This window comes from Sinocyclocheilus rhinocerous, unplaced genomic scaffold (genome assembly GCF_001515625.1).
Source record: "Sinocyclocheilus rhinocerous isolate Xijiao unplaced genomic scaffold, SAMN03320098_v1.1 scaffold1219, whole genome shotgun sequence".
Taxonomy (NCBI): domain Eukaryota; kingdom Metazoa; phylum Chordata; class Actinopteri; order Cypriniformes; family Cyprinidae; genus Sinocyclocheilus; species Sinocyclocheilus rhinocerous.
The window spans coordinates 650,793-661,432 of NW_015634012.1; positions in this window are offsets into that span (position 1 = coordinate 650,793).

Sequence of the window (10,640 nt, forward strand, 5' to 3'; positions counted from 1 at the left end):
TGTTGGGTGAGCCCAGGCTCACAGCACCCATGGACTTCAAAGTGGGGGGGTGTCAGCCCACATTAGAGGAGATGAGAGACCGTGGGCACAGAGAATAGCAGATTTTATACAGTGGAGCTCAGGAGAATGGGTTGTTGTCTTAGCTGGCAAGTCAGTCATGCAGCACTAAGGCAACAATTATGTGTGTTGGATGGAGCTACAGTATAGTGAGAAAGGAGAAGAGAGGAAAAGTGGGGACGTGGTCTGGCTGCAGGTTGAGAGGATGGACTGGGTCAGAAGTTGATTCGCACAGGAAGTTCAACATCCTCCCAACAATTCCCAAATATCACGTCCAAACTACCGCCTGATCAAGAAAGTGTGTTTGATTGGTCACTTTAATGCTTCCATTCTGTTTACACATTGTGAAATGTCAGTTTGTTAATGTAGTTCTGGGCTGCATTTCCTAAAAGCATTCTAAAAAGTAGATCATAGAAACCATTGGCACTGGTAGTAAAATATAGGTTCTCGACAATGCTATAGAGGAACCATTTCCTCCTAAAGAACTTTTCAGTAAACAGTTATTAAAGAACCATTTTTTTCTTAGTGTAAAGAATATTTTAATAATCTAAATAACTTTTTACACTTTAAAGAAGCTTTTTATGGAATGGAAAGATTCCATGAATGTAAAGGTTCTTAATGGAACCATAGATGACAAATAAAGAATCTTTATTTTTAAGAGTGTATGAGCTTACAATGCTTATGGGAAACAAAGCCCTGTGCAATAAGTTTATGAATATCTATGGGTTCAACTGCAGTACCAAACACAGAATCAGTATTGATTATCATACAAGTAAACCAAAATGTCCTTAAAATCAAGCAGCGTAATGTATTAATATGACCTCTTTTTGAGGGTGAGTGCATCATGCAACCTATCGACCTGTGCAACCTGATAAATTCCTCCAAGTTGATGCACCACCTTTGACCTGTTGACTTCTGACTTTTTCGCCAATTTGTTTTGCTCACTCCTAACTATGCAAACTGCATATGGTTAGTTGCACTTTATTATTTAATTATTTATTATTCAAGGGTTTTAAGAGCATCTCAAAGAAGAACAGATGTTGTTTTGACTTTTTTCAGTCCATTTTTGTCAATTTCAATAAGGTACATCCGTGTGGGAGAATTGTCTGTTCAGACAGTTGAATTATCAGCAGGTGTGACCTTCGACCCCATCCCTCTCACCTCTGTCAACACACTGTGCGGTTATTCTTCACTCAGACATGAGGATGAATGCTACAACTCTTCTTTGTCTCCTTCACCTGCTGGTGGACAGACAGACAGACGGTGTTCCTCTTCAAAAACAACACAACCCTTGTCTCTGCATGTCCAGTGCTCAGCATCAGTTTATCAGTCTGCAGTGACAGATGAAGAGACGGAGACACCAGTGATGAACGATTTGGAAGAATTCAATAAGTGTTACCTAGCCGAAAACAAACCAAGGTATTTTTCAACCTAGAAGGAAGTTAGCCATGCTGGGTTAAACATTACTAGGTCTGTGATCATTGCTATCAGTTATTAATCATCAATCTAACAGTACAATTTTAAAAATAATGGTTACAAAAGGACCATAGAAGTACCATTTTGGTGAAGCATTTGTTTTTCTTTGTGTGAAGAACATTTTAACAATCTAAAGAACCTTTTTCCACTATAAAGAACCTTTATATTTCATGAAACCATAGATGCCAATTTGTAGATTTCACATGACATTACACACTTATAGAAATGCCCACCTAGAGACACCAGTGGACTGCATTTTTTATTTTTTACCAGGTTTGTACTAATGTACTAAGACAGTAGCTATGTTTTCATCCAAAGCTGCAAATTTAACTTATGCAAAAAATGTGAATATTGCATAAAACATTTGCAAATAAAGCACCGTTTCCATCCAATCTGTTCAAAAGAACTAAATTGTCACTTTCTGTGAAACTGGTGCAAAGTATCAATAATTAAAATGAAAGTTGCTGCAACCGGGAAAGCATGTGGCTCTTTTTTTCTAAATAATAAATGGACAAAAAAGCAATAACGAACACTGTCGCGTTTCAGAATTATTAAAATAACATTTCAGATGGTGTGCGATGAGATTGGTGCGCTGGGTAGGTCACATGAGGGGTTTTTTTGCACATCAAGGAATTAATTGGGTTAAAGTGTTACTGAATTATTCACGTCGTCTTATCATATAAAAAAAATATCTGCCTCAACAGAGCACATATGTATTTATGTGTGCCCGAAACTGTTTTTCACATATCTTCGTTTTTTCGCCACAATACCAGTGTATTTCTATGCAGCTAATAAGGCATTCTGGTGGTTTCAGGTTTTTTTGGGTGGTTGATAGGTGTTTAGGTTGGTAAAAGAGCCTAATATGATCTAAATGATTAATGATGAATAATGATGCTTGCCTTAGCATTCCATTTACTGTCTCTTCGTCTGCATGCACACATTCCAGCATCCTCTGCTCACACACACACATCGGTCTGGGCCATTGGTGTCCAGATGTTTCCTTAACGGATGAAAGTTAGAGAAGCTCCCTCAACGGGAGGCTGGGGTCAGGCTGGACCCGCACCAGAAACCATCCACGCTTCCAGAGGGTTTCCGGCCACTCCACGCCACGCTCTGCCAATATTTCTGATTTACTCCCTCAGGATGTTGTGAGGGACACTGGGAGGAAGTGTGAGCTGACAGACCTATCATTAGGTGTGCTCTTTTCTGATAAGAGCCTGTTTGGAAAATAATAAATCTGAAAACACCACAATTTCACATTTGATTGATGGTAATGTACAAAAGATGTACAATATGTCAACAGTCGTTTGTGGCTGGGATGATTTGGAAATGTTCATGCTCAGAAGTGGAACATGCTGCATTAATACCATATCCTACAGTTTTTTTTCCCCCCATTTACACACTTAAGCAAGGTTTCTTGCACCAATACATGTTTTCACATGACCATCATTTACCTTAGGGGGTTCTCAGCTCTGGCCCTCGAGTTTTGCTTGATCAAACTCACCTGCCTATAACGCTCTAGTAATCCTGAAGACCTTGATGAGCTTGTTCAGGTGTGTTTGATCAGGGTTGGAGCTAAACTCTGCAGGAAAATGGATCTCGAGTTGAGAACCTCAGATCTACCCTTTTTCTGGTCCTTCAAGGCCCTGATATACTTCAAAACCGAAGAACAAACTGGTGCGACATCATTTTTTGAGTTTGCAAAAAAAAAAAAAGTGAGTTTCTTGAAAAGTTTTTTTTTGTTATTGGATGCAATATAATTGGTACTGCCCCATCTTTCAATAAACTGTCTCTTTGTACCAGCAGGAATTGTTAAATGTTAGTGTGAAGTTTTTGTTGTTGCTGTTGTTTTTTGAAGTTAAAATATGGTAGATTTTGATGTAATATACAGTATATTAGAACTTGTTTTCATCTGTCTTTATGCTTGTTTCTAACACTGGGATCTTTCATGCAGATCTGCCGAGTGAAGATGCTACACACAGCCAGGAACAACACATGGTTTACTTCCTCTGTTTTTTGAGAATAATAGTACCTGCTTTTTCCTTATTACCTCACTTGGCTGATACATAAAGAGTTGATGTGTAAATGTGGGCGGTCACATAGTATGTTAATATGTAATCAAATTGATTTTTGAATGAGATTTCTGAATAAACCGTCTTTGCAGCTTCCTTTCTGTAAAAGGTCTAGGTGGACTTTTGAGCTCTCAAAATGAGAAAAGAACAAGTACAACTCACTTTTCTGCTATATAAGTCCTTTAAACGGCTTTAGTGGAAAGCAGGCACACGAGAGGATTGATCTGATCCCAGAGAGTGGTCTGGAACACTGTTCTGCTGGCGGTGTAATCCTGTCTGCAGGTGTGATCGTGTTTTTCTTACCCAGCTGAGATTTACTTTTCTTGTCTCCTCAAATCTTATGGAAAAGACATCTAAAAAAACTATGTGGAATATTTTCTACCTGACATGCATAGAATATAAAAAATATATATACAATTAGATCATTGTGAGCATTATTAGCTGTGTGGTAAGTTTATGTAAGAGTGGCTTGCAGGGCAAGAGAGAAAGACAGAGAGAGTAATAAACGTGGGCTGAGATTTTGCTGGGATTTTGATCATCCGCTTGAGATGGCAGGAGCAGAAAGCCGCTTAGTGCTGCGCATGTGATGTTTTACAAGTCTTTACAAGACTGTCATCACCTAGACACCTAAATACCAGCACACGCCGCTCATATTTATAGTGTTGGAAAATGCAATATCTTTTAAACTAGTGCATGCTACTGTTACTATTGTGCATAGTTATATAAAAGATTTGAAGAAATTCCTGACCTAAGTGTTACACTTTGACAGGTAGCTCGTCTCGCTTTATGCTACAAACATTGAAGGACGAACCTGAGCCATGTCATTTAGTGTCAATATGCAGCATTAAAACAGTAATATTGCGAAATGTTAGTGCAATTTGAAATAACTCTTTTCTGTTTTAATTTATTTTGAATGCAATTTATTCCAGTGATGCAAAGCTGAATTTTCACATGATCCTTCAGAAATCATTCTAATATGCTGATTATCTGCTCAAGAAACATTTCTTATTATTATCAATGTTGAAAACAGTTTTGCTGCTTAATATTTTTGTGGAAACTGTTTTTAGCAACTCTTACCGACCCCAAACATTTGAAAGGTAGTGTATAAAAAAAAAACTACAAATTAAAACAGTGATGAATGTCAGTCTTTTTACAAAAAGACAATGCAAAATGCCACGAGGGGCTTCACGAAACATAAGTGAAAGTTGGACTGCTTACATAACAAATCTTTTGAACCAAACAAACCATTTGGTTGCAATTGGCCGTTCACACATGCAGTGATTGTTTTGCAGGATGTCATCCAGTGCCTTTATTGTTGGTGGTAATGAGCGTTCATGCTGCTGGATGCACTAATGGAGTTCTGCAAAACTGAACATAGCTTTTGAAAATCTGATTCCAAATGACATATATTGCCGGTAAAAAATAACAAATCATACCATTTTGACAACAAAACAGCTTTTCCAGTTAAAATTTACATTATGGATGGATGAAAGTGCTTGTGTATAAATTGCAGCAGTGTATAATGCATCATAACAATTTCTGACACTCTTTTCCACACACAACGTTTTTATTATTTCTCTGTATGTGGGCAAAGACAAACCATAGAAAGCAGTCACTCACAGTACCTGCTTGCTAAATCACTGCATGCATGAACGTCTTTGTGCTCTGTACAGCATAACATAAACAACAATGTATTGTTTTGTCATGCTACACTGCAGCTCGCTGTAAAAAAACAAAAAAAAAGAAGCTCAGTATGGGTAAAGTTACACTGTTACTCAGCTACTCTCACACTACTGATTTTGTTTGCTATTTTCATCACTACTAAGTTTTTGAAGCACCTGTCAGCTCTCTCTCTCTCTCTCTCCTTCTTATTCACATTTCACCTGCACTCATGTCTGGTCTTGCATTGGTGATTAATGCAATCCAACAGGTGTTTGCAGAGACAAACCTCTCCACACGTTCCAATAGAACTGAACCTCTTTTAGCCCTGCAGGCATTGTGCCGTGGCTCTATTCATCACCGCGTTTGGAACAAAGCTGCCTAATCACTGACAAGACTGGAAGAGTTGCTCTCTTTCTTTTTTGTTTTCTTCATGAACACAACTGTATTTGACCAAGCGTGTGAATATGAATTCTAACTGAAACCATACTTGAATTTTCAGTCTATTTGCTCTAGATTTCAGAAGCTTTCTTGTGTTTGATGACCTTGGGAACTTGAGCATGTGTTTTCTTTCAAGTGAGACTTGGAGCATGACGACGTGCGCCTGTAGGTGTGCGAGGAGTGTGACTTTGTGTGCGCGGGGCGGTACTGAGGCCTGCGGCGGTGCTGCTTATGAACTGGTCAGACTGCCTTTTTGATTCTCATTTCCAGTGCCACGACTATCATCGAGTTGTTCCAGCTGGCCTCCGCTCCCTCATCATGCAGGACTCGAGCAGACCTGCTGCGGTCACTCTGTTCCACGTTGTCAGCACAGCGTGCATGAAACAAGATCTTAATAAGAAAAACCTCATATGCATCCAAGTGCTTGTCCGCACTGCTTACTTCCCTCGGCACCTGCTCATGATTTCATTTTTAAAGGGGTCGTATCATGGATTTTCCTATTTAATTTTTTCTCCCTAAGGTCCACTCATAATGTTTATAATGAGGTCCATTTATGTTTTTTTTTTTTTTTTTTAACAAAAAAAAAATTTATTTCATTTGGCTGCAGGGTTGTTACCAGGTATGTATGCTATCACTCTTGAACTCCTTTTTTATTTCCAAATGTTTTGTTCTTTACATGCAATTTAGCATCGGGGCTAATCATGACTTGCGAGCATTTAATGAAGTATTAAAATGCTTGAAGTGTACCTGTGGTGGTCATGGTATATTATAAGTATTTATTCATTTATATTGTATTAAAATGGACTGTTGTTTTGTTGGCATTACTATGCACTACACTCACCAGTAGTGAGGTAGGTCCTATGTTGTATTGTCCCTCCATGCCTTTGAAACGGTTTAGGGATAAATGGTGGATTTTTAAACCACTTTGGTTCAGAAAAAAATTATATTTAGTTTTATATGACCATTTTATACTTTCTATCTGACCCTTAGAATTATTATTATTATTTTTTTTTTTTTTGCTGCTGCTGTGCCTTTAAGACATCAACTGTATATACAATTTTTTTGCATGTGAAATGAGATACAGCACTTTGCTGCTAACTGCGGGTTTGCAGTTCAAATTGTTTTACATGCCTCATTGACAATATGAAAATCAAACAATTTGCATTGAAATGTGCTTCACAACCTGTCGACTGAAATGCCCCTGTGAAAAAAAAGAAGTTTGCTTAAAGTACACTAAAAAGTGCACTTTGTAATAATTTTAGTTTGAGTGTTTTACCTTAATGTACATTTTATATCATGTTTTAATCTTTTGGACACTTATTTTGATGTGTTGGCTAACATACTAAAACTCAAGTACTTGATTGTAAGTTTAACTCTATTGCGTTATTCAAAATGACACTTAAAGTTAATATCTTTTAAATGTATCTAAACTGCAACTTCATCATTATAAATCTGTAATTACAATATATTTAAATAAATTACATAAAAGTTTCAGTGGAAATGACATCAAAGTATATTTTCGCTTACCACAAATGCTTGTCAGTACATTCAGCAGTAACCATATTTACCAAACCATATTTCAAAAACAATAGAAGTAGTTATGAAATTATATCCGAAGATGTACTTAAGTCATACTTAATAGGGTCAAAAAGCACTTAAAAGTGATTTAACATGCAATTAACTTTCTTTATTATGATTAATTCTTCTTGTGCTTAGACATGACCTAAATGATGATTACACCTGATATCAGAAACCCAAGGATTTTCAGCTTGCTTTCAATAAATACTTTTTTTTTTCCATTGGTGAGGAAGTTTTGAGTTCTGAAAGTTATGTTTTATTAGTACAATGAACAATCTTCAGAAAACCTAGTTTCATTACACAGTAAAAGGTCTACGTACATGTGGTCGCAATACAGTAGAGTTGGACTGCTTATGTCCAGGCATTGTAGTCAGAAAATATTGTGTGTGAAGCTGATTTGAATTTGTTTTAGACCATTAGACATGATGTTGCAGTGCCTTCGAAGCTTGTCTGAAACCAATTTCCTTTGGAAGAAAAGCCATGCTGCTGCTTTTGGACGCAGTGCAGGTCCTGTTCCACACACACTCCTTACAGCAGTTTGGAAGCCATTTCCGCGGGGAACTCAAAATGGCTTTTTTTTTTTTATCAGGGCTGTTTTGGCAGAGGACCTCTTCATGACAAAACCTCTCCCGTACTGTCTCTGCAGGTTATGTGTTTGTCACTGTGATATGCAATGGCCAAGGCCTTGGCAAGTCACTTGTTTTTCTGTGGGACAAATGAAGTATTTTGCAAGAGCTTGGCAGCAATTGGGCCAACGTTTTCTGGGTATTAGCTCACTCCGTTTTCACCAGAAAGATGAACTCTCTTTCTGATGCCAAGACATGAAATGATAGAGAAATGTGGCCATATTTAATCTAAAGCTGATCAGGTCTGAAGAATTCTGAAAAACCTATAAATCTCAAGGAATGTCTCTTCTCAGCTCACTTCTGGTTGATTCTGTCTTTTAGTACATGGTGTATCCATGAAATGTGCTGTTACTTTTAGCACCTGTGGGATTTTTTGCATATGTTGAAATGTGGATCAAAAATCATATTTTTTATTCACAAATCATTTTGTTCTCTTTTAACACTTTTATGATACACATTTTGACAAAAAAAGTGTTTAGTTGTATATGCAGTGCCTATTTTAATAGATACTTAATCAAAGAAAGTGTTTTTCTCTCTCTCTTTTTTTTTTAAGAAAAACCAGATCATAGTTTCCTAAAAAATATTATGAAAGACATTTCAAAATTTTGATTGATTTATAGCACAGGTCTGTGTTATTATGAGCAAAAACAAGTGTTAAAATATTGAAAAATCTCTAACCTTATACATAATGCTTAATATTTTATATTAACGTGTTTTTTCAACATCAATGAATTTACTATAATCATTATTAAAATTTAAATTAAAATGAGTAACTTGTTTAATATCATTATTACATGCACACTTATAAGAATACATTTTAATAGTTTTATTTTATTTGAAAAAAAATATATGTTACCCTGCTTTGAAAACTGACTGATATTTTCTTGACATTGTTATTTACTAAAAGCTATTTAAAAAAAAAATAAAGGAAAAAAAAAATGTAATCAATTACATACCCACTGTTCCCCCTTTTTAATAAAATAAAATAAATAAATAAATAAAAAAAGCTGAGCTAAACCCTGCAAAATGACTGAAAGCTCAGGATATTCACTTTAAGATGTATGGCCCTAAAGAAATCCACCAAAAAATAAAAGAAGAGGACAAAAATGAATAAAGAGCAGTGTTAACGAAATGCTGAATTAGCAATTCATTTCGAAAGCAGAAAGCTGAAGTGAATCTATTAACTTGATTTAGTTGACCTTTGGTTGAGTAATACTGCTTGCTGCTTCCTCCCCTTTCCCTTAAACTAATGTAATTCTGAAATTGGAATTTTTTTTACAGTGTACTACTCCAGTAACAGTAACAATCTAGAGAGCTTTCTGAGGAAATACAAAGGTCCAGAGCGCCAAGTCCTGGTTGTGATCTAAATAATTTGTTTACAGTTCCTCTGAATGAAACATGTGCACAATGTTCTCCAGAAAGTGTTTGTTTATGTGTGTGTTTATCTGTCATCCGCTCTTGATGAGGACAGAACACAGTTACAGAAAGCATGCAAAACCAGTTGAGAAGGAGCTTGCAGACCTTTATGCAGGTGTACAGCAGCCCCATAAAAGTATTCAGACACCTAAGAAACACTTATGAATGTTATTTTGTTAGAAAATAAAATCACAAACTGACTTCACTTCACAGTCACCTTTGCTATAACTTTGAATCAACTGGTGTTTTGGTGATTTTATAGTGGAAGTATGAAGTCAATTTCCCTTAGTTGCACACAGATGTCCTAGCAGACCCTTACAAAAAGCAACCATGGTTTTACTACAGTAACCATGGTTTAGCTATGTTTTTTTTTTTAGTAAAACCATAGTAACTACAAAATGTATACAGTTTTACTACAGCATTTGCAGTAAAACTATAGTAATTACACAATTAACCATGGTTTTACTAGAGTAACAATGGATTAACTATCGTTGTACTTAAACCATAGTAACTATAAAAATAACCATGGTTTTACTATAGCATTTACAGTAAAAACATAGTAACTACTAGGGCTGGGTTTTGACACAAATTTCACGATTCGATTCAATTCTCATTCACATGCTTGTGATTCGATTCGATTCAATATAGATTATTTTGGATACATATCAGGTACAATACATGCCAAATTTTCTCCTTGCTGCTTCCTCCCCTTTCCCTTAAACTAATGTAATTCTGAAATATCACACAGTGAGACCAAGATCTAGTTTCATTGCATAGATCACTGCTGTCTTTGATGAGCAAACAGACGCTCATGACATCTCAGCGCCAGATATTTACTCACAGAGCTGTCGTCACCCTTTTCTGAGTCGAGTGAATGAAACAGGTGTCCACCCACCTGTAAAACAGCAGCAGACTCACGGCCAGTCTCCAAGCAGGGCAGAACACAATCTTTGAAACAGGAGATCAATTGTTTAAATCCAAAGACTACACAAAGGCACGGCCGCCTCAATGAATTATGATAACCTTTGACCCCAAAGTCAGTGTGCGTCTGTTGATGTCCCAGGAGAACCCGAATGCACATATCTAATGGTGTAGTCGATGAAAACAACTGGCTTGACATTTTTACAATGGTTAATGTTTTACATACACTGTAAAAAATGACCGTGAATTTAACGGTAAAAGACTGTAAAAATGCTACAGTAAAATCCTGTTAAATGGTTAACGGTAAATTCCCCTACTATATACGGTGAAAAACTGTATTGGACATTACATGTATTGGACATTAATTTTACGGTAGTATACCATTTTTGGAAGT